At 36.5% G+C, this 16066-nt stretch overlaps 1 pseudogene across 1 annotated transcript in view; it reads left to right on the top strand.

Annotated features, from left to right (window-relative positions):
• Positions 1 to 16066, top strand: part of LOC149216746 (4-coumarate--CoA ligase-like 7) — a 310537-nt pseudogene that overhangs the window by 17672 nt on the left and 276799 nt on the right. The gene's annotated exons all lie outside the window — the stretch shown is intronic.

Raw genomic sequence — 16066 nt, forward strand, 5'->3', positions numbered from 1 at the left:
TTTTTTGTCAAAGTATAAATTATTTTCTTAATTTATAACTTTTTAATTTAGATAGTGCACTTTCTTCATAATCTTCATTTCAGACTCTCGTTTGTAACCTTTGTCATTAAATAACTTCACTACATTTTCTTCGGTGTTGAAATCGAACACTTGAATGGATCTGTTCAAGACTAATCATATCGAAAATTCAAGGCAATGGTGGATCTGTTCAAGACCAATCATATTGAAGATAATTGTCATGGTTACGTTAAACTGGTGTATTGTAGACAAGTTTCTATTTAATATTTTTTTTAGTATTTTATATGAGTTTCTATTTAATTTTTTTTCCAAGTGGGGTAGATAAGTTTTTATTTAATAACTGTTTTTTAAGTAGTTAATGGTGTTTTTTTAGGAGTTAATGGTGTCGTTTTGTTTTTTATTTTCTGGTTAATGGTGTTTTTGGTTTTGGTGTTGAATAGTTTTAAATCTCGACTATTTCACAAAATAAAATTTTCAAAAATTTAATAATGTTAATAAAATTTGATTTAAAAATAACAACATCTATCTATATAGTTAAAATTTAAGAAAATCTCACTAGCAATATTAATGTAAACATAAATATCCATGTCTAAATTGCAAACACCTAATTTTTTGAGGTATCTATGAATATTTTGGCACCAACAAATAGGTAATTTAGATTAGAAAGTAATAAATTCATAGTTGCATCTTAACCAACATAAATCCATGGAAACTAACCAAGAAAACTGACTACTAATCAATGAAATTATTTTTTCTGGAAATTTGGAAAAAAGAGACTCTTGGTAAACTCAATGATTGAATATGCATGCCAAAGAAACCTTACTTAAGTCATTTATGCATTCCCTCCCATATTTGTGCTCAATATGAGAGACACTGATAGCTTATTAGGTCATTCCTTTTTTGAAGGCCTAAGTAGAGTTGATCTGAACCAAAAAAATTCCTCTGTCCAGGTTAAAGAAATGAAGTTGTTTAAATCTTGTAAACAAATGCATTCACTAACAGAATAAAATAATACACAACATAATTCATAATAGTACACAAAATTTACGTGGTAAAATCCTCAAGGAAACATTCATGGGAAAGGCAATTAGGCTTTAGCAAGGCAATTACACTTTATTCTTCTTCAAGATAGTTATTACATTAAAGCTTACAACATAGTGAATTTATTCTTTTTTAAGAGAATTATTACATTCAACTTACAATATAGCCTTTTTTCGGAGAACATATATGAGGTAGGCTTTTATAATAGTTTTGGTAACTATATTTTCCTTCTTAAATAACCACAATAACATTTACTTGAGTAAACATAAAATTTAGATTTACTAATTGTTGTCATATTTTAACAGTCTCCACCTTGGGCAACAAGTTTCCTTATGCTTTGTCAAAGTCCTATCATGTTTTCTGCAAATCAAGAGAGGAGAAACATCATCGTAACTTCTCTATCAACACTAGTTGTAAATATGTCTACATAGTTTTCTCAAGTGTGAACCTTTATGAACCTTTATGAGATCTACTCCACCTCCATCGATAACTTGTCTTACACAATGGTACTTTATATCAATATGTTTGGTTTTGCTATGGTAAACATGATTTGTAGCCAAATGTAGTGTGCTTTGACTATCACAGAAAATAGTTACACTACTCTACTTTCTCCCAAGTTCACCTAAAAGTCCCTTTAACCAAATTACCTCTTTGCAAACATGTGAGACAACAATTTATTCTACCTATGTGGCGGATAAAGCAACTATTTCTTGAACCTTCGACATCCAATTGATGGATCCCCTGCAAGAGTAAAGACATATCGTGAAGTGGACCTCTTCTTGTCCAAATCACCTGCATAACCTGAGTAAGCATATCAGCAAACATAATCTTTACAACCATTAAAGGTGATACAATAATTACTAGTTCCTCTAAGTTATCGAAACACCCATTTCACTTCAGCTTAATGCTCTTTTCTTGGATTTTCCATGAAATTTCTAACAACTCCTACTGCATGTGAAATATCATATCTAGTACAAACCATTGCATACATTATACTTCCTATTGCACTAGCATATAGTACATGAGACTATACTCATTTTCTTCTTCATTACTAGGACGTAATCTAGAAGAAAGATTAAAATGGGAAGCAAAAGGGATAGTAATTGGTTTCACATTTTTCATCCTAAACTTCTCAAATATTTTCTCTACATACTTCTACTGTGAAAACCTAAGCTTACCATTTTTCTTTTCTCTGTGTATTTCAAAGCCCAAGATTTGTTTAGAAGCTCCTAGATCCTTCATATCAAACATCCTAGCCATCTAATCCTTCAACCTTTTGATCTCTTCCATGCTCTTACTTGCAATGAGCATATCATAAACATACAACACTAAGATAATGAATATTCTGTTCAAACTTTTAAAGTATTCAAAATGATCATAATCACTTCTAGTATAATTCTAGTTCATCTTGAAGGCATCAAACTTTTTGTACCATTGCCTAAGCAACAACTTCAGGTCATACAATGATTTATTGAGCTTTCAAACCAATCTTTTGTTGTGATGTTGCAAAAAACCTTCTAATTGTTCCATATAAATCTCCTCATCCAAATCTCCATGCAAGAAAGATGTTTTAACATCTAAGTGTTCTAACTCCAAGTAAAGAAAAGTAGTTAGTGCTAACACAATGTGAACATAAACAAGTTTAACTACTGGAAAAAATCATTCGTGGAAATCTACACCTTCCATTTGTGAGTAACTTTTTGTAACTGGTCTAGCCTTATAGCTTTCAATATTACCATCAATGCCTCTTTTCAATTTAAAGACCCATTTGCATCCAACAACCTTTTTATCTCTTGAGAGTTCTACTATATCCCACGTATTGTTTTTCTCCAAGGAATCCATTTCCTCTTTCATCATTGTTTTTGATTTTTCATTGTTGATATCATTTACTACTTTTTGGCAACAAGAAGGTTCTTCCACATCGATAATCAAAGCAGTAGTTGAAACAAATTCGGTATACATTTTCCGAGCTTTTATGTCCCGTGTAGATCTTATCGGTATAGGTTTTGGACTTCAACACTTTATAGAGTGTCTTCAACATCTATATCTTCTTTATCTCTAGAAGTTTCTTCTTGCTTCCATGTATTTGTAGATGGTTATGTCTCAAACTGAATTTGTTGATTTGGTGTATGTCCTTGCTTAACAACTCCTTCAACACGATCTAATTTAGTAAGAGAAAATTCATCAAATATCATATCTTTGCTAGTGATGATTTTGTGGGCAGTAGGATCCCACAACCTATATCCCTTAGCAACATCGTCATAACCAATAAAGATGTATTTGTTCGATTTAGGGTCTAATTTAGAACGTTGATTCTTAGGAATAAGAGCATACGCATCACAACCAAAAATATTTAAATTCAAATAATCACATGGATGACCTGTCCATACTTCTTTAAGAATTTTGTAGTTTATTGCAACATATGGTGATCTATTCATTAGATAACAATCAATACTGACTGCTTTTGCCCACAACTCTTGTTGCAAATCAACAATGCTTAGATGTTTTTTTCTCTTTCCAAAAGAGTCTACCACACCATTTTGTTGAGGGGTGTTAATGGTGGTTTTATGTCTTATGATCCTAATCTCCTTGCAATATTCTTCAAATTCTAAAGAAGAAAACTCACTACGATTATCTGTTCTTAGACATTTGATTGCCCTGTCAGTTCTCTTCTCCACCATAGTTTTAAATTGTTTAAAAGTTTTAAATACACTAGATTTTCTTTTTAATACATAGGCCCATACCTTTCTAGAAAAATCATCTATAAATGAAAAAAATATGACGATCCTCTAAAAGAAATAGTTAGGGATGGTCCCCAACATTAGAATGAATGTAGTCAAGAACACCTTTACTATTACGATTGTTTGCTTTAGATTTTTGTTTACACTATTTCCTAAAAACATAATGTTTGCATAAACTTAAATTCAAAGATTTCAAATTTGGAAGTAACTTGTGATTAATCAATACTTGAGGTCCCTTTTTGCTCATATGACCCATTCGCTAATTGCATAAATGAGTGGGTTGAGCTTCTTTCTTAGTTGCCACTATTTCTTCACTGATATGAGTACTTCCCACGAGCTTGTACATATTCTCTATCTTCGTAGCCTTCATGACCACTAGAGCGCCCTTGGAAAATTTAAACATTCCACCTTGACTTATGAACTTACAACCACTAGAATCCAATACTCCCAAAGAAGTTAGTTTTTTCTTCAACTGAGGTACATGTCATACATATGTTAATATTCTCACAATACCATCAAACATCTTGATTTTGACACTCCCAACACCAATAATTTTACAAGAAACATTATTACCCATAAGGATAGAGCCACCATCAATAAATTCATAAGTAGAAAGACAATCATTATTTAAACACATATGATGAGATGTCCCTGAATATAATAGCCAATATTCTTAATATTTAGGAGCATCACAATTTGACAACACCTCATCGATCATACCTAAATTTGATTCATCTGGATTTGGCTCTTTTTTTAATTCTCTTTGGATTGTTGTATTTCCCAGTAGTCTTTCTGGAGATGGCTTGACATTTTGCAGAACCAACATCTTGGTTTGTTCTTTTTCCTTTTGAATTTTATTTATAAGAACCTCTTCATTTGTCTCCTCTTTATCTAAAGCAACCTCTAGACACCATTTCTTTTGGCTTTGAGGTTTCAACACTTGATTTCCTTCTCACTTCTTTAGATAATAGAATTCCAACAACAACATCAAATTCAAGGGTTTATGTTGTGCTCAAGATGATGGAGATTACAAAATGGTCCCAAGATTCGAGCTGTGAACACAATAATGTAATTGGCTTATATTCACTATCAAGTTTGACATATGCATTGTTTAACTAGAACATAAAAGTATTAAATACATTTAGGTGATCTGCAATCTTCGTACCTTCTTTCATATTCAATTTGTACAACTACCTCTTTAAGTAGATTTCATTCATCGAGGATTTGGTCATGTATAGAACTTCCAACATGGTCCACAAATATGTTTTCGTAACCTCTCTAATGATGTTAAATAAAACATCATCAGTGAGACACAACCAAATTGTACTGAGGGCTTTGGCATCAAAGTCCTCCTATTCATCATCGTTCATTATCACATGCTTCTTACTCCTACCACCTAACACCTTATGCAACCCGTGTTCACGGGGGCTTCACTAGGGGAGAAATACCATGTAACCATGTGCGTTCATATTGGGGGATATATATTGAAGAAAAGATGACATAAGATATTGAGCATATAATAGGGGGTAAAGGGTTTTTATATTGGTAGGTATAAAAATGGAGCTCAAAGTTAATGAAAAAATATAAAGGGGTATAAAAAATGTTAATGAAAAAAATGAATACATATATTATCTAATGAAAGTATGTGTTTTTTAAATTGGGAAGGTGTATTTTTTTTTTTGTATTGGTAGAAGGTTAAATAATGTGATTTTTAGAGGTATTTTCCCATACGTAGTCAAATTAATGGTATTATTTAGTATGCCACAGACGCACGTGATATGTTAAAGGTTCATTGAGTGAAGCTTCCCTGTGTAGAAATTTTGAATAATATGACACTTATTCACAGAGATTATCCTGATTATACACTATTGCGGGATACATGCATAATACATAACCTCCTCTACATTGATCATCAATTTTGTGGAATTAAAAACAATGAAACATCAATTTCCTGCGCACATTAACACAGTATGTAACCAGGGAAAGCATACATCTGAAAACCCCCAACTATCTGTATATTATAATGATAGAGAACATGTAACAATACATAGTACAATACTCCTCACAAGTACTCAGTACTATCTCCACCTGTTACACACAAACTAGCTCAAATATGAATCAATCACAGGTTCAAATATCCTCCGCTGCTTGCCTGCCTCCACTGCGCAATCCTACATGAGAATAGATGAGAATGGCTGATCCAAACTCGTATTTCCCTTGGATGAACCACACAATCCTCATTGGCAATACTCAATCCATTGATTGTGCAAATCTTGTTAGTTTCAGTCTTTGCAGCCTTCCTCCAGAGATCAAACATGCTCTTACACAAGTGATTTTAAGGTGCCAAGGTCAAATTTTATCATTTCAGTGAGTCTTCAAGTAAAATTTGGTCACTAGGCATTAGGCCTAGGGTTTGCTTTCACTCCTTTCAAAGTTGTCCAGATGTCAGTCAATGTCACCATTCAGTTGAGTCTACCATCATTCAGAGGGTTGTCATCATCATGTCAATTTCCATTGGGTCATTTCACACCTTGTTCATGTTTCAGTCGTGCCTAGGCAAGGTTCATTTCCCTCTCCTAGGGTTTTGAAGCTAATTTCTCTTGGATGGTCAAATCATCGGAAAAACTTGTATCCTGATGTTCATACACCTTTCCCTATCCATAATGTACCTTATCAAACTCTTCCCATCACTGGTATCCCCCAAATTCCTCATTTTCACACAAACCCTAGTTTCTTGCTACAACCGGGCAATTTTCTATGGTTGGGCTTGTGTTTTGCCTTTTTGGACCCCTTCCCCTCACTCAATTTCTGAGATTCCACTTTCCCCTACTTCCTTACATCCCTCCACACTTCCCAAAATTTCCTCAAGAATTTAGAAGCTCCCTATCCCCTTCATTTCGCTTCATTTCGGCAAATCCCTAGTCCCACATATTGGGATATGTTTCACTCAAATAATGTTTCTGAGAAATAAAAGATGCATTCGGGAAACCTGAGAGAGGTTTTTGTCCATAAAAGAACAAGGAAGAAAAACCTCCTTCACTTTTTACACAGGTGTCATGGTTTTGAAGAAATGTCAGAAATACAATTGTCTCGGGAGAATTGATGCACCTCTGGAACGACCTCGGGAAAATCAAATTTTCTCCTAGATTGGTTGTCCAAATGACTTTATTGATGCATCAAATGATAACTAGACACAAATATCTTTCCAATGATCTATCCTGAGCTCAATTTGGAGTTGAGGAAGACATTAAAAAGTTGACTGTAACAACACTCTGCTTTTAGACAACCTCATTTGGAACAGTTCGACCAGTCTTGGGAGATTTGATTTTTGACAGGGAAAATGAAATCCAAATTGCAAAATTCTGGTTGGGTTGGAAACTAGACAGGACAGGCTTTCCAATGAGCTATTGTGAGCTCAATTTGGGGTTGAGGAAGGCATTCAAAAGTTGACCGCAACAACACTTTGCCTTGAGGCAGCCTCATTTGGCACAGTTCGACCAGTCTTGGGAGATTTGATTTTTTGACAAGGCAAATGAACTCCAAATCGAAACATTTCAGTGGGGTTGGAAATTAGACTCAAATACCTTTCCAATGAGCTATACTGCACTCAATTTGGACATCGGGAAGGCCTCCAAAAGTCACCTGGAAAAGAGCACGACGCACAAGAGGAGGAGCACGACGGTTTTATAAATATTTTCACTCCATATGGTCAGTTATACAAGTGGCAAAGGAAGGCAAAGGGTCACCCAAGCCATGTGTCATGTTTTTGGTGCTGCACCTGTAGCTGATGCTTGGCTCTCCACCTTCATTTTGTGACCCTTGGACGTTCTATCTCTTCATGACACATTCTATATATTGTATGCAAACCATTTGCAAAGGAAATTTTTGTTTGGTTGGCTTGTAACTTCTGGGAGACTGTGGGAAAGAAACTTTGTTTCTCCACTATGTATTTTTGACAGAGAATTAATGAGAGGCAGCAGCTCTATTTCATGAGATTCATGTGGTTGTGAGTGTAGCAAGTGTGTCTATTATGTTTCATATGTATCTTGTTATGTTTCATAGTCCATTTCATATTCATTTCTAGTGAAGTTTTTTGAATGAGATTAGGTAGAATTCAATTTTATTGCTCTACCTAGAGGAAAACTTCATGTATAGTGTTCATTTTTCTGTTGAAAAAGATTCATCTCCTATGCCCTTTTCACCTTCTTAATCAATCTCTCCATTCCACCATATTTTAAAACTAAATTGCTATGCTTTTTGCCTACCTTGCCTCACGAAACAATCTATGCCTTTATGTTAAGTTCTCTGTTCATTGAGGTCTAGAGGTCCCATAACATCCCAGAAACAAAGTCATTCATAAAAATAACTCTTTATATTCATTTTCACTTACTAGCCTAAGACAAATAGCTCATTGTAAGTCATCTCAGACCATTTCATTTATTTATTCATTGAGTGTGACTTGGAGAGAGCCCTCTCCTGTCCTCGTAGGGCTAGCTACGAGGCTGAGCTTGGTTTGATGTTGCCTTGAACCTCACCTTCTTTCAGCCTAAGCCAGATTCAAGCGCTAACATAATGGCGACTCCGCTGGGGACGAAAATGGTTTGCTTATAGATTGTCTTGCCCCAGGACATATCTCAAGTTGAGATCTGATGTTGATGGTGAACAACGATCAAACATAAGAAGATGGCTGAAATCATTCACCTGGCGACTCCTTTCACTAAAGAATCCAACAATCGGTGGTTCATGGTGACTCCACTGCAGACGGATCAGATTGCAAGAAGATATGCTCCCATGAGCCGAGATCACATTCCAGGCTTTCCAAATAAAATTCCGAAGGTAGATTGGTCAAAGAATCTACCTATGTTTAAAGATGATGGTAAGAAAGACGCTGCTTTACATCTAGTTCGATTTCACATGCATATTCGCAAGTTGAAGGTTGATTTTCCTGAAGATTGCTTAATGAAGATATTCATGGCCACTTTAGAAGGTGAAGCCCAATCTTGGTATGAAAGCTTGCCGCCTACTTGTATTTACAGTTTAAATGATTTTTATGCCATGTTCATTGAAAGATATAAAGACTCTTATCCATCATTGAATCTAGTTCATGATTGCTGTAAGCATGCTTATGGTTTTATTGAGAGCCTTGAAAAATATTATGAGGATGATAATTTTATGGATTATGAAATCATGGAAGCCCTGTATGAAATTCCTTTTCAGCAGTGTAAAGACGATCATGAAAATTTGCAGCATGATCAAGATTTTAGTACGGTGGAAGATGAAGGAGCTTTGCCTCTTGATAGTCGACATGAATTACATGAAATAGATTATCAAGTTGGAGAGTTCCATATGGCTGAAAGTGATGAAAGAAAGGGTGTCGTTTCGGATTGGTCCATAGAAGAAAACAATGTTTTGAGTCCAGATGTTCTCATGTCATTAGAACAAAGCCTTCATGAAGAGGTAATCCAATTAGCTCATGGACAACAAGATGAGAGCTTTGCCCAAGTAAGTGAAAAGCTTTCTTTGGATGAATTTATGGTAGATGATAAAAATGTTAGTGTTGGGTTTCAAGAATCATCTGAAGTTGCTTTTCTCATGATTGATGAATGTGATGAATGTAATGAGAATTTGGCTATGATATCATGTCAAGATGATCAGAAATATATTCAGACTATAACCGACCAGACCATTATGGATTCCATTTTAGATTCTTCCTCATATGTTTCATGTTTTGAAGTGTTCTTTGAAGAGGAAATCCACTCATCTGCTTGTTCAGAATTTTTTGAGGACGAGGAACATTATGAAGGAAGATCAAAATCAAAAGAAAAAGACATCTTGTTTCTTCAACATGAGGTAAATCTTCATGTTTTTCATGATCCAATGGAAAATTTGTTGCAGACAGCAGTGAAGGTCATTATTGCAGTATTCAATGATGAAGGAGATCATGGCCAATTAAGTTTTTGGATGCCCAGTTACCAGTATCAATTGTTGACTAGAAGGTCTGATCGAAAGAATCAGTCAAGAAACCATCTTCTTGATTGGTTACATTAGCAGTTTGATATAGTTTGATGATATATAGTCTTGTAAGAAATAAAGGTGGTCATGTACTACCACCAAGTTTTAAGTTCAGTCAAGTTTTTTAGTCATGTCAGTTTGCATTAAGTCAGTTTGAGTCAAGTTTCATTGTAAATAAATTGAGTCATGTTGGAATAATGGACTCCATAGCCCAATGGACAAAGGCATTGTCTGCTCACCCAAAGATTTGTAGTTCTTGGCACCTCCAAGGAGCTACCATCCCCCATTGGAGCCAATGTTAGTGTCAGTTTTTGCAGCCTTCCTCCAATGATCAAACATGCTCTTACACAAGTGATTTTAAGGTGTCAAGGTCAAATTTTATCATTTCAGTGAGTCTTCAAGTAAAATTTGGTCACTAGGCATCAGGCCTAGGGTTTGCTTTCACTCCTTTCAAAGTTGTCCAGATGTCAGTCAATGCCACCATTCAGTTGAGTCTACCATCATTCAGAGGGTTTTCATCATCATGTCAAGTTCCATTGGGTCATTTCACACCTTGTTCATGTTTTAGTCGTGCCTAGGCAAGGTTCATTTCCCTCTCCTAGGGTTTTGAAGCTAATTTCTCTTGGATGGTCAAATCATCAGAAAAACTTGTATCCTGATGTTCATACACCTTTCCCTATCCATAATGTACCTTATCAAACTCTTCCCATCAATGGTATCCCCCAAATTCCTCATTTTCGCACAAACCCTAGTTTCTTGCTACAACCGGGCAATTTTCTATGGTTGGGCCTGTGTTTTGCCTTTTTGGGCACCTTCCCCTAACTCAATTTCTAAGATTCCACTTTCCCCTACTTTCTAACATCCCCCCACACTTCCCAAAATTTCCTCAAGAATTTAGAAGCTCCCTATCCCCTTCATTTCGCTTCATTTTGGCAAATCCCTAGTCCCACATATTGGGATATGTTTCACTCAAATGATGTTTCTGAGCAATAAAAGATGAATTCAGGAAAATTGAGAGAGGTTTTTGTCTATAAAAGGTCAAGGAAGAAAAACCTCTTTCACTTTTTACACAGGTGTCATGGTTTTGAAGAAATGTTAGAAATACAATTGTCTCGGGAGAATTGATGCACCTTTGGAGCGACCTCGGGAAAATCAAATTTTCTCCTAGATTGGTTGTCCAAATTACTTTCTTGTGTTGGCATTATGATTCAGGTATTGTCCTTGATGGCAAACCCATTCAGGTGATAAATCAAGAAGGACGCAGGAAATATGTTCAGCATGTGCGTCCCCGCAGGTATACCATACAGAAACCCGCGTCCAGGGACGCAGGCCATCCGTTCAGGAGGTGCGTCCTCCCAGTGCACACATTTCAAGGCAGAGAAAAGCACGTGGGGGTTTCTTGTGTGGTATCTAGCCGACGGTTTTTGTGTTTCTATGGTGTCGGCTCGTGGTTTTTGTTCCATGTTTTGGGGAGAAGCTTGCCTATATAAAGCAAAGGAGTTCATTTGGATTAAGCATCATCTTGGTGGATCATCTCTTGGTGTGATCTAGTCCATATCTTTAAGGGTAAATCTTCTAATGGACTACGATCTATATGGCGCATGATCAGATCTGTGGATCTAAGTGTTTGGGTTGGTTCTGAAGTCCTCTTATCTTCTATATCTAAAGGGACGCAGATTCAGTGAAGGGAAAGTGCGCCGGGACGCAGTACAGTAAAGGATCAGGTGCGTCTCTGAAGCGAAGGACGCGGCGCGACTGTGGTATTAGGTGCGTCTCTGAAGCGAAAGACGCGGCGCGACTGTGGTATTAGGTGCGTCTCTGAAGCGAAAGACGCGGCGCGATAGTGTTGATATGTGCGTCGGTCGCAGACAAGCAAAAGGAACAGTGCGTCTGCCCGCAGAACAGCATAAGGTATACTGCGTCCAGTCGCAGGCCACAGAAAGAAAATATGCGTCCCTGTCTCAAGATGATCTGTTAACTGTATATTTCTGTTCATAAGGTGTTCTGGGTTGTTTCTGTAATTACTGATCTGATATCTGTTGTAGACTGTATCTATTGTATACTTGTTGATCATTTTGAAAAGAAGTAGGGGGTTGTAGCTCCCTTCCAGGAGAAGTCTGGAAAACGAGAAAGAGTTGTAGCTCTTTGCAGGTTGCAGCCTGCGTGCTGGTAAAGGACTGCACCAGTACAAAATCATTGTAAAAAGAATTTCTTGAAAGAAGATAGAGACATTATTGCAGCAGGTGGTTTTCTCCCGCATTGGGTTTCCACCTTACATCTTGTGTTCTTTGGTGTGATTGTCTATTTTCCTTATTCATGCTCATTGTTTTATGGTACTGATATGCAAGAATATTTCAAAAGATCAAATAAGGAAGATTTGGTAAATTGCTAGATAATACTGATTCCCCCCCCCCTTCAGTATTATTTTCAACAATTGGTATCAGAGCCGGTCCTTCAGAACAGCTTGATCGCTTGAAGGTAGATCGTTCATCATGAGCAACTACGAGAGAGAAGCATCAATCAGGCCACCCGTCTTCGATGGAACAAACTTCAATTATTGGAAGGTAAGAGTTACTGCATATCTTCAATCTCTTGGTACAGAAGTTTGGAACATTGTAGAATCAGGCTATGCCTTTCCTTCAGTTACTCCTACAGATCCAGCTGAGAAAAAGCAGTATGAAACAAATGCAAAAGCAGTCAGCACTCTATTAGGAAGTATATCTCAAACAGAGTTCATGAAGGTCATGCACTTCAAATCAGCAAAAGAGATATGGGACAAAATGATCACTAGCTATGAAGGAGATGAACAGGTAAAAGAAGCTAAACTTCAAACTCTCAGGATTCAATATGAGACTCTCAAGATGTATAATGATGAAAGTGTGGCTAATTATTTTCTTCGAGTAGATGAGATTGTTAATTGTATGAAAAATTTGGGTGAAGAAATAAAAGAGACTATAGTAGTTCAAAAGATTCTAAGATCTTTATCTCCCAAGTTTGAATCTAAAGTATCTGCAGTAGAAGAAAAGGAAAATCTCCGTGTTCTCACTATGTCTCAGCTGCATGGAATTCTAACTGCTTATGAAATGAGAAAGGGAGGTCCATCAGATAGAAGGGAAGCTGCTTTTAAAGCATCAGGCAAAGAAGATCACTATGAAGCATGTCATGTTCCAGAAGAAGAGGAAGAAGAATCAAACTTTGTCAGAAATCTTCAAAGGGGTTCTGGAAGGTTCAGAGGTAAGCTACCTTTCAAATGTTTTGCTTGTGGAAGAGTAGGTCATTATGCTGCAAAATGCTCTTATAAGGATAAAGGAAAGGAACCAGTTAGATGGAACAAGAAACAGGGTACAAATAAGAAAAGCTACTACACCCATGAAGATAGCGATGGCTTATCAAACAGTGATGAAGATGAACAAGGTAACAAATATAGATTGTTAATGGCATTTGAAGATGATAATTATGAGGATGCTATAGATGTGGATAACCTTTATGATGAAATTACTAGACTCAAGAGATGTATAGAAGAAAAGAACATGATTATTGATACTCTACAATTTCAGATTGATGAAAAGGAAAAACATCTTGAAAAATTAGAAGGTGAAATTGTTGGTCTTAGAAAAGAAATTGAGAAAACAAAAACTATTAATCTCAAGTTTGTCAAAGGATCTGAAACGTTGAATGAGATTATCAGTGTGCAGCGATCTCCTCTAAATAAGACTGGTCTGGGCTACAATGGAGAAACTTCTCAAGCTTCCACTTCAAAAAGTTATCTTGATGCCGCAAGAAGAAATGAGCAAGAACACAAGGAAGATCATCAGGTAAAGCAGGGACAAACTTCAAACTATCAGGGGCAATCCAGCTTAAAGGTGAACAAAAGTCACAACCAGCCACAGGTAAAACCTTCTCAATTTGGTTCAAGAATAGATGAAAATAGAAATTACAATCAGTCGGCTGGTAGATTCAATAATCGCAGAAACTTCTTCAATGGACAATGCTTTTCTTGCCATAACTTTGGTCACAAAGCAGCCCAATGTGTTGCGTATAAAACAATCATGACTAGGGAAGCTCAAAAACAAAGAAGCATGACAGGGAATACAAAAAGGACCTATAACAATTTTTCAGCTCTTGAAAATGAAGTTGAATGCTCTATTTGCAATAATTTTGGACATGAAGATGTTGAATGCAGAAGCAGGTTTCCGGAAAGAAAGATTCAAGAACAAAAAAGGGAACAAACCTCAGGCACCAAAACATGGAAAATAAAGGAACCTCAAACAAAAAGATGTGGGATAGCATTCTATGCAGAAGGACAAGAAAATCTATGGTACATTGACAGTGGATGTTCAAAGCACATGACAGGTGATAAAGAAAAACTTGAATCTTATTCTAATTTAGAAAAGGGAAAGAAAGTCTCTTTTGGAAATGATACTCCTGCAACTATAAAAGGAAAAGGTATTGCTCCTTTAAAAGAAGATGTTAAGGCTGGAAATGTTTTGTTTGTTGATGGACTAAAGCATAATCTTCTAAGTGTAAGCCAAATGTGTGATCAAAGAACCGAGGTTATATTCAGATCAAATGGATGTCTTGTTCGTGATCTTGATACAGGTAAAACAGTTCTCAAAGGAAAAAGAACTTCAAATAATCTATACATTTTTGATGAAGAACAACAACAATGCTATTTAAGCAAGGATGAAGAGCACTGGTTATGGCATCGAAGATTGGGACATCTAAGTTTCTCACAAATAAGGAAAGCTTGCAAATATCAGGCAGTTCGCGATCTTCCAGATATCAAAATTCCTGACAACACCATGTGCAGATCATGTCAGTTTGGAAAACAGACTAGAACTAACTTTCCAGAGAAAGAAGGATCAGCCAGTATGCCTCTGGAGCTAGTACATACAGATGTATGTGGACCATTCAGAAAAAGAACACCTAGAGGAGAGGAATACTTGATATTATTTATTGACGATTTCTCCAGGTTTGTTTGGTTGGGACTTATGAAGCACAAAGATGAAGCTTTCGAAAAATTCAAATCCTTCAAAGCCTTGGCTGAAAATGAATCAGGTCACAAGATTAAGTGCCTCAGATCCGACAGAGGTGGAGAATTTACTTCAAATGAATTTTTCGATTTCTGTGATGAACATGGAATAAGGAGAGAATTTTCTACAGCTAGAACTCCTCAGCAAAATGGAGTAGTGGAAAGAATGAACAGAACAGTCCAACAAATGGCTCGTGCTATGCTTGATGAATCAGGAACTCCTGCAACCTTCTGGGGTGAAGCTGCACATGCGGCAGTTATTATTCTCAACAAGACAAATGTTCGAGTGAACAGCACTCAAACTCCTCATGAGCTCTGGAGTGGTAAAACTCCTTCAGTAAAGCACTTCAAAATCTTTGGGAGCAAATGCTATATCAAAAATACTGAGGAGCAGCTTGGCAAACTTGATCATAGAGCAGATGAAGGAATTCTTCTTGGCTACTCTCCACATAGCAAAGCATACAAATGCTACAATAAAAGACTTGGCAGAATTGTTGAAAGCATTGATGTAGTGGTTGATGAGAAAGGATACATTCCTAGGCAAATACATCGTGAAGACATTGAAGAAGATGAAAGCTACCCTCAAAGACAGAATGATGAAGAAGAAGAACCGCAAGAACAATTTCAAGACGGACCTCACGAAGAAGCAGAAGAAAGAACAAGAATAGAAGAAAAGACTCCATCCAGATATGTTCAAAAGAACCATCCAGAATCTCAGATCATGGGACAAAAGGAAGCAGGTATACAAACTAGAAGAACAGTTGCAGAAGCTTCAAGTTATTTGGCATTACTCTCCTCTACTGAACCACAAAATGTGAAAGAAGCATGCAAAGATGAATGTTGGGTGAAAGCAATGGATGAAGAACTTGAGCAAATCGAAAAGAACAATACTTGGGAGCTGGTTCCTAGACCAAAGGATAAGAATGTTATCGGAACAAAATGGGTGTTCAAAAATAAATTGAATGAAAATGGAGAAGTAATTAGAAACAAAGCCAGACTTGTTTGTAAAGGGTATGCACAGCAAGAAGGAATAGACTTTGAAGAAACTTTTGCTCCTGTTGCAAGACTTGAGGCCATCCGAATGTTTCTTGCTCTCTCAAGTTGTCAGAACTTCAAAGTATTTCAAATGGATGTGAAATCAGCTTTTCTGAATGGAGACTTGGATGAAGAAGTGTACATTGAACAGCCAGATGGTTTCATTCTTGGAAACGATCCAAATCTT

Source organism: Pinus tabuliformis, chromosome 1_1, assembly GCF_031772625.1.
Source record: "Pinus tabuliformis cultivar Carrire ecotype Pingquan chromosome 1_1, CPIR1, whole genome shotgun sequence".
Taxonomy (NCBI): Eukaryota; Viridiplantae; Streptophyta; class Pinopsida; order Pinales; family Pinaceae; genus Pinus; species Pinus tabuliformis.